The sequence below is a fragment of the Protopterus annectens genome, chromosome 5.part1 (genome assembly GCF_019279795.1).
Source record: "Protopterus annectens isolate FY-2018-M chromosome 5.part1, PAN1.0, whole genome shotgun sequence".
Taxonomy (NCBI): Eukaryota; Metazoa; Chordata; order Ceratodontiformes; family Protopteridae; genus Protopterus; species Protopterus annectens.
Genome location: NC_056736.1, coordinates 757451672 through 757470788, shown reverse-complemented (window position 1 = coordinate 757470788; position 19117 = coordinate 757451672).

Genomic DNA, 19117 nt, shown 5'->3' with positions numbered 1-19117 from the left:
TAAGTTAGAATACACGCTGCACAAATTGGACGTCCACAAGCAGCTGAGATTTTACTTACACAGGACAAAAGAATACAGAAAGTCAGACCAGCTATTTGTCTCATATGCTGACCAAAGGAAAGGACAGGCAGTAACGAAGGTTACCTTATCCAAATGGCTCTCAGATTGCATAAATTGTGTATATGCTGAATCCAAACAGTAACTCCCTTTCAAACCCAGAGCTCATTCTACAAGGGCGATCGCTAACTCTTTAGCCCATACCGCTCATTTGCCTTTAGATACCATTTGTGGAGCGGCAACTTGGGCAAAACCACATACTTTTATCGCCCACTACAAGCTAGACAAGAGCTCCAGGGACAGGGTGACGTTTGGTTCCACTGTTCTCAGGAATGTTCTCCCTTGAGCCACCCAGGAAAAAGGAGCTAGGGATGCTACCCGTGTGTAAGAACAAATGGCGAGATTGAACAATTTCACATTAAGAAGTTATGTCTTACCATAACGTTCCATGTGAATTGTTCATCTCGCCTTTGTTCTTACATTCCCCCCCTCCATCCCCCGTCCTGCGGTCTGGGAGAACGGGTTCAACTGAATTCTTGTTCAGTCTTCTCTAGACATTGTTAGCATTCAGCTTGTTACTTTACATCAGGAATGGCATCTTTTCTCCTCTAGTTGATGGCAGGGTACCAGACAGTGTGTAGTGTTTGTTCTAAGTGCTTAGGACACAGTTTCTAGAGGGATTCTTCTGGTATAGCAAACTAGATATGAGGGTTAGCACCTGAGGATCATGGGATAGTACTGTGCCTCGAGCTTTCTCGAAGATGCAGAGCTGGTGATGTGGCCAACTCGAAGCTGAGGATCGGCTCCGAACCCATGTGTAAGAACAAATGCGAGATGAACAATTCACATGGAACGTTATGGTAAGAACATAACTTCTTATTTCAGAATATAGTGCAGTATTTAAAATATGTACCTGAATTCGGGTCTTTTATTATTTGCTGGTGTTGTCCATGATTTTAATACTGATCCAATGGCATGGTTTCTGCAGAATATTTAAATTTTTTTCTGAGAAATGTGACAACTGGAACCAGTAAATAATACCAGACAAATATGATGAGTGTGACTAGTAAATAATGCCTGACAAATGTGATGAATGTAACCAATAAATAATAGCTGACAAATGTGACACCTGTAACGAATAAATAATGCCAGACAAATGCAATGACTGTAGCCAGTAAATAATGACAGACAAATGTGATTCCTGTTACCAGTAAATAATAACAGACAAATGTGACAACTGTAACCAGTAAATAATGGCAGACAAATGTGACAACTGTAACCAGAAATTAATGTTAGACAAATGTGATGACTGTAACCAGTAAATAATAACAGACAAATGTGATGACTGTAACCAGCAAATAATAGCAAACAAATGTGATGACTGTAACCAGTAAATAATGGCAGAGGAATGTGACAACTGTAACCAATGAATAATGGCAGACAAATGTGATGACTGTAACCAGTAAATAATGGCTAATGTTGTTGTTGTCTTTTGGCTTTTCCCAGTTAGGGGTCGCCACAGCGGAACTCTGGTCTGCTAATGATGGGCAGTAGATTTTCATGAACGCTGAGGTGCCAGCTCGACGTTCAACCTTCAACGAAGGCACGCCCATTTATGCATGTCTTCCGAATGCCTACCCAACCACGGGGAGGACATGCAGACTACACACAGATGGCACTCCCTGCACTTCAGCCGAGAATCAATCGGGAGAACCTCTTGCTGTGAGGCAACAATGCTACCGCTGCACCACTGTGGATAATGGCTGATATATGTGACAATTATAACCAGTAAATAACAGTGGACAAATGTGATGGCAATAACCAGTAGGTAATGGGAGACAAAAGTGACAACTGTAACTAGTAAATGATGGCAGACAAATGTGATGACTATAACCAGTAAATATTGAAAGACCAATGTTACAATTGTAACCAGTAAGTAATGTTAGACAAATGTGATGAATGTAACCAGCAAATAATGTCAGAAAATGTGACAACATTAAACAGTAACAAATTGTAGACAAATGTGACAACTTTAACCCGTTAATAATGGCTGACATATGTGGCAAGTGTAACCAGTAAATAATGGCAGACAAATATGAAACCTTTAACCAGTATGAAATGTTAGACAAACATGACAACTGTAACCACTAAACAATGTCAGGCAAATGTGACAATTGTAACTAGTAAATAATGGCTGGTATATGTAACGACTGTAACCAGGAAATGATGGCTGACGTAAGTGAACACTGTATCCAGTAAATAATGTTAGACACATGTGATGACTGTAAACTCCTAAATAATAACAGACAAATGTGACAACTCTAACCAGAAATTAATGTTAGACAAATGCGATGACTGTAACAAGTTAATAATGGCAGACAAATGTGACAATTGTAACCAGTACATAACAGACAAATGTGACAATTGTAACCAGTACATAACAGACAAATGTGACAATTGTAACCAATAAATAATGGCAGACAAATGTGATGGCTGTAACCAGTAAATAATAACAGAAAAATGTGACAACTGTAACCAACAAATAATAACAGACAAATGTGACAACTGTAGCCAACAAATAATAACAGACAAATGTGACAACTGTAACCAATAAATAATGGCAGACAAATGTGATGGCTGTAACCAGTAAATAATAACAGAAAAATGTGATGGCTGTAACCATAAATAATGACAGACTAATGGGATGGCTGTAACCAGTAAATAATGACAGACACATGTGACAACTGTAACCAACAAATAATAACAGACAAATGTGACAACTGTAACCAGTAAATAATAACATATAAATGTGATGACTGTAACCAGTAAATAATAGCAGCCAGATGTACTGACTATAACCAGTAAATAAAAGCAGACAAATGAGATGACTGTAATCAGTAAATAATAGCAAACAAATGTGACAACTCTAACCAGTAAATAATAGCAGACAAATATGATGGCTGTAACCAGTAAATAATGACAGACAAATGTGACAACTGTAACCAGTAAATAATGGCAGATAAATGTGACAAGTGTAACCAATGAATAATGGCAGACAGATGAGATGACTCTAACAAGTAAATAATAGCAGACAAATGTGATGACTGCAACCAGTAAATAATGACAGACAAATGTGACAACTGTAACCAGTAAATAATGACAGACAAATGTGACAACTGTAACCAGTAAATAATAACAGACAAATGTGACAACTGGAACCAGTAAATAATGGCAGATAAATGTGACAACTGTAACCAGTAAATAATGACAGACAAATGTGACAACTGTAACCAGTAAATAATAACAGACAAATGTGACAACTGGAACCAGTAAATAATGGCAGATAAATGTGACAACTGTAACCAGTAAATAATGACAGACAAATGTGACAACTGTAACCAGTAAATAATAACAGACAAATGTGACAACTGTAACCAGTAAATAATGGCAGATAAATGTGACAAGTGTAACCAATGAATAATGGCAGACAGATGAGATGACTCTAACAAGTAAATAATAGCAGACAAATGTGATGACTGTAACCAGTAAATAATGACAGACAAATGTGACAACTGTAACCAGTAAATAATAACAGACAAATGTGACAACTGGAACCAGTAAATAATGGCAGATAAATGTGACAACTGTAACCAGTAAATAATGACAGACAAATGTGACAACTGTAACCAGTAAATAATAACAGACAAATGTGACAACTGGAACCAGTAAATAATGGCAGATAAATGTGACAACTGTAACCAGTAAATAATGACAGACAAATGTGACAACTGTAACCAGTAAATAATAACAGACAAATGTGACAACTGTAACCAGTAAATAATGGCAGATAAATGTGACAAGTGTAGCCAATGAATAATGGCAGACAGATGAGATGACTCTAACAAGTGAATAATAGCAGACAAATGTGATGACTGTAACCAGTAAATAATGACAGACAAATGTGACAACTGTAACCAGTACATAATAACAGACAAATGTGACAACTGGAACCAGTAAATAATGGCAGATAAATGTGACAACTGTAACCAGTAAATAATGACAGACAAATGTGACAACTGTAACCAGTAAATAATAACAGACAAATGTGACAACTGGAACCAGTAAATAATGGCAGATAAATGTAACAACTGGAACCAGTAAATAATGACAGACAAATGTGACAACTGTAACCAGTAAATAATAACAGACAAATGTGACAACTGGAACCAGTAAATAATGGCAGATAAATGTGACAAGTGTAACCAGTAAATAATGTCAGACGAATTTGATGACTGTAACCAGTAAATAATGAAAGACCAATGTTACAACTGTAACCAGTAAGTAATGTTAGAGAAATGTGATGAATGAAATGAGCAAATAATGTCAGAAAATGTGACAACATTAACCAGTAACAAACTGCAGACAAATGTGACAACTTTAACCAGTAAATAATGTCTGACATATGTGAGAAGTGCAACCAGTAATTAATGGCAGACAAATGTGATGACTGTAACAAGTAAGCAAAGTTAGACTAATGCGATGACTGTAAGCAGTAAGCAATGGCCGACAAATCTTTCAACTGTATCCAGTAAATAATGACAGAGAAATGTGATGGCTGTAATGAGTAAATAATAGCAGACAAATGTGACAACTGTAACCAGTAAATAATGGCAGATAAATAAGACAATCTTAACCAGTAACTAATGGCAGGCAAATGTGACAATTGTAACCAGTACATAACAGACAAATGTGACAAGTAACCAATAAATAATGGCAGACAAATGTGACAACTGTAACCAACAAATAATAACAGACAAATGTGACAACTGTAACCAACAAATAATAACAGACAAATGTGACAACTGTAACCAATAAATAATGGCAGACAGATGTGATGACTGTAACCAGTAAACAATTGCAGACAAATGTGACAACTGAAACCAACAAATAATGGCTGACAGATGTGATGACTGTAACCAGTAAATAATGACAGAAAAATGTGACAACTGTAACCAACAAATAATAACAGACAAATGTGACAACTGTAACCAACAAATAATAACAGACAAATGTGACAACTGTAACCAATAAATAATGGCAGACAGATGTGATGACTGTAACCAGTAAATAATGACAGACAAATATGACAACTGTAACCAGTAAATAATGGCAGATAAATGTGACAAGTGTAACCAATGAATAATGGCAGACAGATGAGATGACTCTAATAAGTAAATAATAGCAGACAAATGTGATGACTGTAACCAGTAAATAATGACAGACAAATGTGACAACTGTAACCAGTAAATAATAACAGACAAATGTGACAACTGGAACCAGTAAATAATGGCAGATAAATGTGACAACTGTAACCAGTAAATAATGACAGACAAATGTGACAACTGTAACCAGTAAATAATAACAGACAAATGTGACAACTGTAACCAGTAAATAATGGCAGATAAATGTGACAAGTGTAACCAATGAATAATGGCAGACAGATGAGATGACTCTAACAAGTAAATAATAGCAGACAAATGTGATGACTGTAACCAGTAAATAATGACAGACAAATGTGACAATTGTAACCAGTAAATAATGACAGACAAATGTGACAACTGTAACCAGTAAATAATGACAGACAAATGTGACAACTGTAACCAGTAAATAATAACAGACAAATGTGACAACTGGAACCAGTAAATAATGGCAGATAAATGTGACAACTGTAACCAGTAAATAATGACAGACAAATGTGACAACTGTAACCAGTAAATAATAACAGACAAATGTGACAACTGGAACCAGTAAATAATGGCAGATAAATGTGACAAGTGTAACCAATGAATAATGGCAGACAAATTTGATGACTGTAACCAGTAAATAATGGCTGACATATGTGATAATTATAACCAGTAAATAACAGTGGAAAAATGTGATGGCAATAACCAATAGGTAATGGTAGACAAATTTGACAGCTGTAACCAGTAAATAATGTCAGACGAATTTGATGACTGTAACCAGTAAATAATGAAAGACCAATGTTACATCTGTAACCAGTAAGTAATGTTAGAGAAATGTGATGAATGAAATGAGCAAATAATGTCAGAAAATGTGACAACATTAACCAGTAACAAACTGCAGACAAATGTGACAACTTTAACCAGTAAATAATGTCTGACATATGTGAGAAGTGCAACCAGTAACTAATGGCAGACAAATGTGACGACTGTAACAAGTAAGCAAAGTTAGACTAATGCGATGACTGTAAGCAGTAAGCAATGGCCGACAAATCTTTCAACTGTATCCAGTAAATAATGACAGAGAAATGTGATGGCTGTAATCAGTAAATAATAGCAGACAAATGTGACAACTGTAACCAGTAAATAATGGCAGATAAATAAGACAATCTTAACCAGTAAATAATGGCAGGCAAATGTGACAATTGTAACCAGTACATAACAGACAAATGTGACAAGTAACCAATAAATAATGGCAGACAAATGTGACAACTGTAACCAACAAATAATAACAGACAAATGTGACAACTGTAACCAACAAATAATAACAGACAAATGTGACAACTGTAACCAATAAATAATGGCAGACAGATGTGATGACTGTAACCAGTAAACAATTGCAGACAAATGTGACAACTGAAACCAACAAATAATGGCTGACAGATGTGATGACTGTAACCAGTAAATAATGACAGAAAATGTGACAACTGTAACCAACAAATAATAACAGACAAATTTGACAACTGTAACCAACAAATAATAACAGACAAATGTGACAACTGTAACCAATAAATAATGGCAGACAGATGTGATGACTGTAACCAGTAAACAATTGCAGACAAATGTGACAACTGAAACCAACAAATAATGGCTGACAGATGTGATGACTGTAACCAGTAAATACTGACAGACAAATGCGATGACTGTAACCAGGAAATAATGACAGACAAATGTGACAATTGTAACCAATACATAATGGAGGACAAATGTGATGGCTGTAACCAGTAAATAATGACAGAAAAATGTGACAATTGTAACCAGTAAATAATGACAGACAAATAAGATAATCTTAACCAGTAAATAATGACAGACAAATGTGACGACTGTAACCAGTAAATATTGGCAGACAAATGTGATGGCTGTAACCAGTAAATAATAGCAGACAAATGTGACAAATATATCCAGTAAACAAAGGCTGACATATGTGACAACTGTAACCAGTAAATAATGTCAGACAAATGTGATGACTGTAACCAGTAAATAATGGCTTACACATGTCACAACTGTAGTCAGTAAATAATGTTAGAGAAATGTGTTGACTGTAACAAATAAATAATAACAGACAGATATTCCAACTGTAACCAGTACGGAACGGCAGAAAAATGTGACAACTATATCCAGTAAATAATGGCAGACCAATGGGACAACTCTAACCAGTAAGTAATATCAGACAAATGCGATGATTGTAACCAGTAAATAATGGTTCACATATGTGACTACTGTAACCAGTAAATAATGACAGATAAAAGTGACAACTCTAAAATGGAAGTAATGTCAAACAAATGTGACAACTCTAACCAGAAAATAATGGCAGACAAATGTGCTGACTGTAACCAGTAAATAATGCATGACAAATGTGATGACTGTAGCCAGTAAATATACCTCACAAAGAGGATTACTGACCTCAAACAGATGGCCTATGCAGACCGTCTCAAAAAACTACAGCTTTACTCCATCGCATATCACCTACTCAGAGGTGATCTCTGCCTAACATACAAAGCTATGTCAAACCCAGAGCTGTTGGACATGCTCCACTTAAAGAAATCCCAATCCCTCCAAGCTACATGCTCTAGGGACCTAAACCTTGTCACCACAACAAACAGAACATGCTGCAGGGATAGATTCCTGTCCCAGAGACTTCCCATACTCTGGAACAGACTACTTCTCTAAGTCAAACAGAGGTCCTCATTAGCACTCTTCAAGAAAAATCTTGATGATTGGATGGGAAATTGGAAATTCACCCCGGGGATCACTTCTGTGGCTCTGCTCGACAGGGGCACAGGAAAAGAATTTTCTTGGGTGGCGAAAGCCAGGGTACATCTTTTGGCTAGGCTTGTATGGGCCCTAGGCCAATAGACTAGTACCTACCTATGAACCTATGAACTTATGACAAATGTGACAACAATAACCAGTAAATAATTACAGATAAAAGTGACAACTCTAAAATGTAAGTAATGTCAAACAAATGTGATTACTCTAACCAGTAAATACTAGCAGACAAATGTGAAACCTATAACCAATAAATAATGTTTGACAAATGTGATGAGTGTAAACAGTAAATATTGTGAGACAAATGTGATGACTGTGACCACTAAATGATGAAAAATAAATGTGATAAATGTAACCAGTAAATAATAACAGACAAATGTGACAACTGTAACCAGTAAATAATGACAGACAAATGTGACAACTGTAACTAGTAAATATTGGCAGATAAATGTGATGACTGTAAGCAGTAAATAATGGCAGAAAACTCTGATGACTGTAACCAGTAAATAATGGCAGATAAATATGAAACCTTTAACCAGTGAGTAATGTTAGACAAACTTGACAACTGTAACTACTAAACAATGTCAGGCAAATGTGATGACTGTAACCGGTAAATAATGACAGGCAAAAGTAACAACTGTAACCTGTAAATAATGGCAGAAAAATGTGATGACTGTAACCAGTAAACAATTTTTTTTTTTTCAAAAAACTTTTTATTGAATTTTGAACAATACAGAAATATAACAGCAACAGCAATAGTAGAATACATATTTAAAAATGAAACATTGGGAGATATTTATGATAACACAATTTAGTAAGATGAGTGTTTTGTCTCAATGCAGTTTGAGAATATACACTTAACTATCTACATCATATACAAAATGTTAACCAAAGAATATATCAAAATAAGTATTGAGCTAAGACAAAAAATAAGCATTAGGATATGAGTGAGACTGAGGTCTACAAATCTCATAAGGAGGGTGGCCATCTATACACTATTAATAATATGTAACACCTTTTCTAAAGCTTTATTAATATGTGTCAACTTCTTGGGACACTTCACTATCAATTTCTGCGCACTGATGTATGTGTGAGCTAGAATTTTAAAATTATTCCAATTCAGTTTAGTGCGATCTAACCAATTTTGTGTGATATATAATTTTATGAGTAAACATATGTATATTAGCACTTGCATGTCCAATTTAGAGAGGTAAATATTTGGTATGTGTAGTATTGCAGTCTCCCAAGATAAGGTGGATTTGTGATAACCCATTTTTTGTAAACGGACTTTTAGGGAGGTCCAAAGTTTGTGTGAATGATGACAGGACCAAAAGATATGTAAAAGATCTGCATTAGGGTGTGAACAACAAGAACATGAGGGTGATTTATTTGCATCAAATTTGTTGAGCTTAGAAGGGGTAAAGTATGCATTATTGTTTATCATTAGTTGGGTGTAAAAGAGTTTTTTGAAGGGCGAGTATTCTATTGTATTTTTGATAGCTGAGAGTTTCTGATTTATAGATATATGGGAGTTGTGTTTATCCCAATAAGTAGAGAAGAGACACTCTTCACTATGAATTATTTGATTTATAAGATTATAAGATTTAGACAACATTTTCTCTGGGAGTGTGAGGACTTTTAAAAACGCTTTATAGTTGATAATATCAGTGTTATCTATTTTGATTTGTAGGAATTTAGCATTAATTACATCTCTCAGTTGACGTAAGATGACTAGATATTTAATGTTAACCTTGAGAATTTTGCGTACATTAGAGACTGTTTCATTCTTGTATTGCATTAGATCCCAAACTGTAAGATCTTTAATCAAGGGAAAATCTGAAAGATTAAAAGAAATATTGTCTAAAATGATATTAGGATTTAAGTGAAGAGGTTGCATTAATTGAAATATATTTTCTAGATTTACAAGTTTTACCAAGACTTGAAAAGCAGTAATTTTTTGTTTTAAAGAGTTAGGAATTTTAAATTTATTCGTTACTTCCAATGAGAGGAAAGGAAGAGCTAATGGATTAATATTTTTAATTGCAGTATGTTGATACCATAATTCTGTCCAAATAGAATTTTGATTAAACTTCGCAGTTTTATATTTAAAATGGATAATAATTTGTTTGCCGAGATAATCAAGTAGTATAGGTGAAAATTGGGAAGACCAAGACCACCCCTATTTTTAGGTAAGATTAGCTTAATATAAGAAATTCTTACTGATTTAGGAAACCACAAGAAATTAGCCAAAGTTTTATTGATTTTTGAGAAAAAAGATTTTGGAATCATCTGATCCACCGCATTGAATTGAAATAACAATCTGGGAAGAATATTCATTTTTATTATAGCTGCTTTTGATAAAAGTGATAGATTTAGTAATTTCCATCTGTTCAAGTCAAGTATAATCAATGACCATATTTTAGCCAAATTATTTTGAAATGTGGAGAGACCATTATGATTTATATGAATCCCTAAATATTTGAAATTCTGAACTATCCGAAAAGTGAAATCAGGAAGCTTATATGACTTACGAGCAAGTGGATTTATGGGAAGAATATGTGTTTTTTGAATGTTAATCTGATAACCAGAAACCTCTGAGAATTTTTCAATGGAACAAATTAGTTTGGGAAGATCTGAACAGGGTGTTTGAAAATATAATATAAGATCGTCTGCATAGGCGGACAAACATATTTTAGTGTTGAGGATTTTAGGGATATTATGATATGTATTTTGCTTAATGTATAATAATAGAGGTTCTATATATAGATTAAATAAAAAAGGCGATAATGGGCATCCCTGCTTTGTGCCATTATAGGTCTTTATATTTTTGGATATTTTCCTGTTAATATAAAGAAAAGTATAAGAATTCTTATATAACATTCTAATAGAGTCTATGAAGGTAGATGGTATATTGAAACAAAGCATGATATGAAACAAGAAGTCCCAATTAACCCTATCAAAAGCCTTAGCAGCATCAAGAATTAATGCATACATAGGGTTTGAGTCATTTTTGGCAAAGTGAATAAGAGCATCAATTGTCAAGGTATTGTCCCACGAATGTCTATGTGACATAAAACCCGCTTGTTCCGGAGAAATTAAAGATGGTAAAACATTTTTAAGTCTAGAAGCAAGTATTGAAGCTAAGATTTTGATATCAATATTAATCAGGGAGATAGGTCTATAATTATTAGGATCATTTTTTTCTTTGTCTCTTTTCAAGATTAATATGGTTTTTGACGTATTCCAATACAGATCAGATATACCATAAATCATTATGTGGTTAAAAATTACTAAGAGAAGAGGTGAGATTTCTGATGAGAAAGTTTTAAAAAATTCGGGTGTGAAGCCATCTGGTCCCGGTGATTTACTAGTTTTAAGTCTACTAATGGCTTCCGATATTTCTCTGATAGTCAGTGGGGCAGAAAGTGTGTTCTTTTGTAGTTCATTTAAACTAGGAAATTTAATAGAAGATGCGAAATTCACTATGTGTTGTTTACTTCTAAGATTATTGTCTTTTGAATATATCTCTGAGAACAATGATGTAAAAAGCTGCAAAATTTCCTGATCTGTACTGTATTTCTTGTTATTATAATTTAATGTCGAAATTCTAGGAAGGGAATGATTACCTTTTATTATTCTGGCTAACACTTTAGAAGGAACCTGTGCCCATTCAGAGTATGTAGCTAATAACCTTTGCTCTGAAATGGTAAGGTTATGTTGATGCAGAAGCAATAATTCTTTTTGGGAATTCAACAATAATTCATATGTTGAAGGATCGAACTTATTTTGTACAGATTTTCCAAATTTTGAATTTTTGATTTTAATTGTAATTCTTTATTTCTATATTGTTTTTTGAAATATGATGCTTTGTTGATTAATATGCCCCTAAGAGTTGCCTTGCATGCAGCCCATTGTATGTCTAAAGGGATATCTGATGCGTGTAAATTAAGATGTGTTTCTTTTATTGTTTCAATTATTGATTTATGTATATTTTCCTTTGAAAGCAAATTATTATTCAATGTCCAGCTATTATATGAGCATAATTTTGGTGGATGCGGGACCAAACTTATACTAAGAGATATTCTAGAGTGGTCAGAAAAAAATCTAGGTTCAATAGAGTAATTTAACTTCCTATGGGTAAAATCATTTGAAATAAGGAAAAATCCAGTCTTGACCAAGATTTATAACATTTTGAATAATATGTGAAAAAATCTTTTTTATCATTCTGTGTTATAAGAGAAATAGGATCTATAAGGTTTAAATCTATTATAATTTCTTCCAAGGCAATGGATGCTTGAAAATTGTATGAGGAAGATCTACTGGTACGATCAGTGTCAGGATTAATAATAGCATTCCAGTCCCCTCCCAGTACTAAATAATAATCTTTGAATGAGGATAAAATATTATATATTTGAATAAAAAAGATATGTTGTTGTTCACAAGGGCCGTATAGATTAAAGAATATGACTGGCTTATCAATGTTGTGAAACCCAGAGATAATGTAACACCATCTTCCGTTCACATCATATTTCATCTCTGAAATAGTTCCCTGAAATGTGTTTTTAACTATAATGGCTACCCCGCTTGATTTTGTGCTATTACCAGCTGCTACTATCGTTTTGATCCATTTCTTCTTTTTATCTTTATCAAAGTCATCTTTAATCAAGTGAGTCTCTTGTATAAAGCAAATATTAGCCTTTGATTTAAAAAGTAAATGGAATAATAGAGATCTTTTGTTCTTATTTTGTAATCCTCTCACATTCCATGAGTCAATATTTATTGTCATATTATTAAGTAAGAATATATATATAACATATGTCTAAGATTTGACAAAATGAAATATTTGCTATAGACCTCAATATCCCATAACTGTCATACTGATTCATATTGTCTACCTAAAAGGTTGTTATAAGAATTGGAAAAATTTCTTCCCTAGTACCCCAGTGCCTAGCCACCTAACCCCTACTAGAGAAACAAAATAAAATGAATTATATAAGTGAATTTGGTTAACATTTTCAATGTCAATTGCAATGTATCAACATAGTAAACTTTGCATAATTGTTTAACTAAACAAAAACACCATAATACACTATCAAACATATTTACATATCTAACTAAAATCAAGATGTCCGACATGCACATTCCCTACTCTCTTATTCATTGTATAAGCTCCATTATTGAATAGAAAATATTATTTGTTATAGACATTCCTCAATTTTGTATTTCAGATGTTAGAGAATCAAATTTATGTAAATGTTTCCATGTACAAAAAAAAATGAAGTATATGAAAATAAGTTTGGTGTTATCCCATATAAACAATAGTTGCTATAGAAACTAATATTGATTATATCAGAGATAAATAGCAGTTTTAACCAAGCTTAGTATAGACATATATGTGTCATAAACATACTGCATTAACATCAGACAAATAATTTGACAATATAAACTTTATATTTTGTTCTGATAGTATTTGCGACCGGTCACATCAATATTAACTAACTCAGAATGTAAGCAAATGAATCATATTTCTAAAGAACATTTATAGCTATGCCCCCTTGTGTGATTAAAACATTTTGTACAGAGCAGTAGCCTTTTAACATGCACATATTTTTATTTGCGGTTGCTTTTTCCTTTCTTCCCCTGCTTCCCCTCCTTTAAGCTATATGTTTTTCCCATTTTTTTTTTTTTCCTTTTAAAAAGACCTACCTTTCTATGAGTAAAATTCACTTATTGCACCATGTATTTTGTATAATGTTCTTAAATATATTATAAATGATATCTATACATGAAGCCTTTCACCCATTACCACCTTCAGAGATGTGGTCCATATCAAGCATCTTTCCTGCTTAAAAAATGTCAAAATAAGTGAAAATATGTGTGTTTGAGTACTGTTTATGGTACTCTGAATTTATCTAACAAGCATAAACACGCTAATACTTTTCAAGCATCCGAGTTTGCATGTCCGATCAAATCACACCCCTGGATCCCCTCTTAAAGATCCCCACATGACTTGTTGAACCTCAATTAGAAGATAGTATTACACCTGTCTATGTTGACAGGGGTATTCAAGCTATATTGCAAATAGTAATTGAGACTTCGATAACATCGTGCAACTCCAAATAGAACTACTGCATATACCAACTGTGTCCCATAAAAGAGCTCTATACATGCTGCAGTCAACTATAGAAACCGCACTACCCCAAAAACGCTCTCCATCACGCCTAAAACAAGCCATCACACAGCATCCTACCATGACATAGTGTATATTTCTAAATTATCAAATTAACCCAATTTCGGTGAGTGAGTGGTTCCTGAATATGGTCTAGCAATGACGTCACCTCGATGCCTTGAAAATCCAAATAAAACAAACACATAGATTGATATGTAACAAAACTGTTGATAATTTGCTAGCACTTCTCCCATTCAACGCGCCAAATAGCACCAAAGCCACCATACCATCCTAGCGTCAGTGGTCCACCGACACTGCATAAGAAAAGGAAAAAAGAAGAAACATACACTTCACTCTATTAGCCCTACACATCAGTACAGCGTCACCACCAAATCAGAGCACAAACTGCGGTGCACCCCTTAACAAAGCTGCCCAACCAGCTTTGAAAACGGAAGATCACCTAGCCTAGGAAACCAACACCTCACTCCATCCAATCCATATAAGTCAACCAAGACGCCAAGAGCACACAGAATCATATGTTAAACAGAAACTCCAAAGCACGAACCCACAAGAACAGGACCAAGCCAACACCATAAGCCGCAGCGACTCGCCACAGACACTAATCACCGTGATGCTCTCCACAACAGCACACGCCAACCAAAGATCCTCCCATCAAGATGCAGACCCCAATAGAAAAAAAAAGAAGAGAGAGAAGAAGCATGAACTAAAAACAATAATAATAAAAAACGTACCTGTCTTTCAACCCCCTTTCCTAAGAATGCATCCATCCAACCATAAGCGTGATATTCCTCGCCGCTCCATTCCCCTTCACTAAACATGACAATATTCTTTCTCATACTGTCGCCAGCTAGAGCATTACAAATAAACATTCAACGAACAAGACTCCTTGCCTCGATCTCGTTCCCCATTCCTAACTGACAATGAAGGAGACCAACATTTTAATTAACAATCAAACAGAATATGTCACAAGCGTGAAGCTGACAGGCATCCAAACATTATAGCTTCGTTGAACATACGCTCCCAAGCGCTCTCCCCACTCCCTCCAGCAGTGTCATCGCAACTATGTCTCAAAGATCTACGGAGACCGAACACGCTTATCCAACATATAATCTTAATGAAAATACACTCTATAACTGTACAAAAGCTTCTCAAGTCATCAGGGCTTACCATTAGAGTGATGACGTCATCGCCAAGCTCCGTATCTGCATAGTGATACGTGCCATAATGATAACATCTGTTGATGTATTAGATAAAAGATTTTCTCTCGGAGCAGTCTCGAGAGTCTGTGTATTTCCCTCCAAAAAAATTACTAGCTAAACCAAAGCATTTTGTTTGCCTAAATAGAAAAAGTGCTTGAACGCTATTTAAATAAATATAAACAGAAAGTAACTTGGAGTGCTGAATCTATTTTAAACACCAGCACCTTGTTTGTGAGATAAGACATGCAGGCACATAACAAATATGCGTTTTCCCATTACTTCAAGTAAAAATGAAGAAGAAGAGAGAAAAAAAAAAAAACACATTTATGTTTATATATACATGCACAGTACATACTTTTGACGGAGGCAGTCTGTGAAGGATTTATGCCTCGCATATTCTGTATTATTGTAGTCTTTTCAAGATAAATATTGTAATAACACTTGGCAAGTTCTTATTTGAACTATGCATAAATATTAAATCTCACTAAGTAAGGGGACCACAAGATTTATTAAGAGGGTGAAATCTATGTTAATATTTGTGATTTCACCACAAAGTAAGCTAAGACACATCATGTTTTCTGATGAGAAAGGAGGAATGTGTTAACACTTTTGTGTACATATTTATACACCTTTTGTTTACCTTTGACATTAATATATTTCACAATTTATTAAACTCATTAACTATATGTAAATAACCTATATAAAAAAGAAATATATATATATACTTTCAACATTTTTGTAAGCAGACAAATATGTACCTTGTTAGGAAATTGAATCCGAAGCTTTTGAATGCTTTGAAAAACATCTTTTGCTCCCTTAGAATCAGAACAAGTAAATTTTTTTTCATTAAATGTGAATGACAAAGTATTTGGATAAGACATGCGAAATCTTATCCCTCTTTTGATTAATTCTGCACAATAGGGAGAGAGCTTTTGTCTATTTAGTTTTATTTGAGGTGGAAAATCCTGTGAGAATGATAACTTATGCGATTTCCATACAAACTGTTTCTTACTTTTGGCTGCTTGCAGTATTTGAAAAGCATCTTGAAAATTTAGCAGTTTTGTATATATAATCCTTGGTGAGGAAGCATCTTGACTGGCACGTAGAGCTCTGTGTGCTCTCTCAACAGTTATGTTTTTTGAAGATGCTTCACAGTTTAGTAATGACTCAAATATACTTTTGGACACAGTTAGCAAATCATTCTTATCAAAAGATTCTGGTAAACCCCGAATGATAATGTTGTTCCTGCGACTTCTGGCTTCCAAGTCTATCAATTTAGATTGTATTTCAGAAATAGTTTTATCTTTAGACTTTAAATCATTTTCCAATGTCTCAATTTTTATTTCCATAGCTGAGTTATTGCTTTCAATAATACTCATTCTGTCATTTATTTTTTAATGTATCACCAAAGTCAGTAAATTTTTCTGTAAAGTTCTGAATGGCACTTTGTATAGGCTTTAATGCTAGCTTTAACTCTTCTAAATAAAAGTTTGAGTCATTTAATTCTTTGCTACTTACTTTGGCAGGTTCAGAAGAGTTTTTGGAAGTTCTCAGTCTTTTAGAAGTGTTATCTTTTTCTGGTGAGTGAACTGATGAGAATTTGGCCTTCGTGGTCTGTGAATCCATAGACTCCGATTTATTAGCCATGCCCAGTGAATAGATGCTGTTACCAGGGTGACAAGTTCCAGGAAAAGTCTGATGCAGCAGGTGCCCAAGTCAGATAACTCCACAATTTGTTCTGAGGTAAAATGTGACCCAAAATAAAAATTCCAAAGCCAAAAATATTCCAGCTATATGTAAAAAGCTTAGTATAATCCTTTTATGAAAAAAACTGAGGAAAAATATTTGTCTCAGGTTGTAAAAATTAAAGATGATACTGGTCTGTGAGGAGCTCTGAGGATAGGGACTAGTCTAGTCGGCAGCCATCTTGGAATCATCCGTAACCAGTAAACAATGGCAGACAAATGTGACAACTGTAGTCAGTAAATAATGCTAGAGAAATGTGATGACTGTAACACATAAATAATAACAGACAAATGTTTCAACTGTAACCAGTATGTAACGGCAGAAAAATGTGACAACTAGAACCAGTAAATAATGGCAGACAAATGTGACGACTGTAACCAGTAAATAATAAGATTTAAATGTGATGACTAGAACCAGTAAATAGTGGTAGACAAATTTGATGACTGTAACCACTAAATAATGACAGATGTTTGATTTTTGACATTCATATCCTTCATGAAATGCAACAACTGTCAGTCAATCAAGTGTTAACCTTTACGTTTCAGACTTATTGACTACTGTCTTAAGTACATAACAGCATAATGTGATGATGTTAACCAGTAAATACAGGCAGACAAATGTGACAAATGTAACCACTAAACAATGTCAGGCAAATGTGATGACTGTAACTGGTAAATAATGACAGGCAAAAGTAACAACTATAACCAATAAAAAATGGTAGACAAATGTGACAACTGTAACCAGTAAATAATGACAGATAAATATGAAACATTTAACCAGTAAGTAATGTTAGACAAACATGACAACTGTAACTACTAAACAATGTCAGGCAAATGTGACAACTCTAACCAGTAAATAATGACAGACAAATGTGACAACTGTAACGAGTAAATAATGACAGACAAATGTGACAACTGTAACGAGTAAATAATGACAGACAAATGTGACAACTGTAATGAGTAAATAATGACAGACAAATGTGACAGCTGTAACCAGTAAATAATGGCAGACAAATGTGACAACTGTAACCAGTAAATAATGGCAGATAAATGTGACAACTGTAACGAGTAAATAAAGCAGACACATGAGATAACTGTATTCAGTAAATAATAGCAGATAAATGTGACAAATATATCCAGTAAATAAAGGCTGACAGATGTGACAACTGTAACCAGTAAATAATGTCAGACAAATGTGATGACTGTAACCAGTAAATAATGGCTTACACATGTCACAACTGTAGTCAGTAAATAATGTTAGAGAAATGTTTTGACTGTAACAAATAAATAATAACAGACAGATATTCCAACTGTAACCAGTACGGAACAGCAGAAAAATGTGACAACTGTATCCAGTAAATAATGGCAGACAAATGTGATAACTGTAACCTGTAAGTAATGTTAGACCAAAGTGATGACTGTAACCTTTAAATAATGGCAGAAAATGTGACATCTGTATTCAGTAAATAATGGCAGACCAATGGGACAACTCTAACCAGTAAGTAATATCAGACAAATGTGATGACTGTAACCAGTAAATAATGAGGGATGTTTGATTTTTGACATTCATATCCTTCATGAAATGCAACAACTGTCAGTCAGTCAAGTGTTAACCTTTACGTTTCAGACTTATTGACTACTGTCTTAAGTACATAAGAGCTTAATGTGATGACTGTAACCAGTAAATAAAGGCAGACCAATGGGACAACTCTAACCAGTAAGTAAGATCAGACAAATGTGATGACTGTAACCAGTAAATAATGCATGACAAATGTGCTGACTGTAACCAGTAAATAATGCATGACAAATGTGATGACTGTAGCCAGTAAATATACCTCACAAAGAGGATTACTGGCC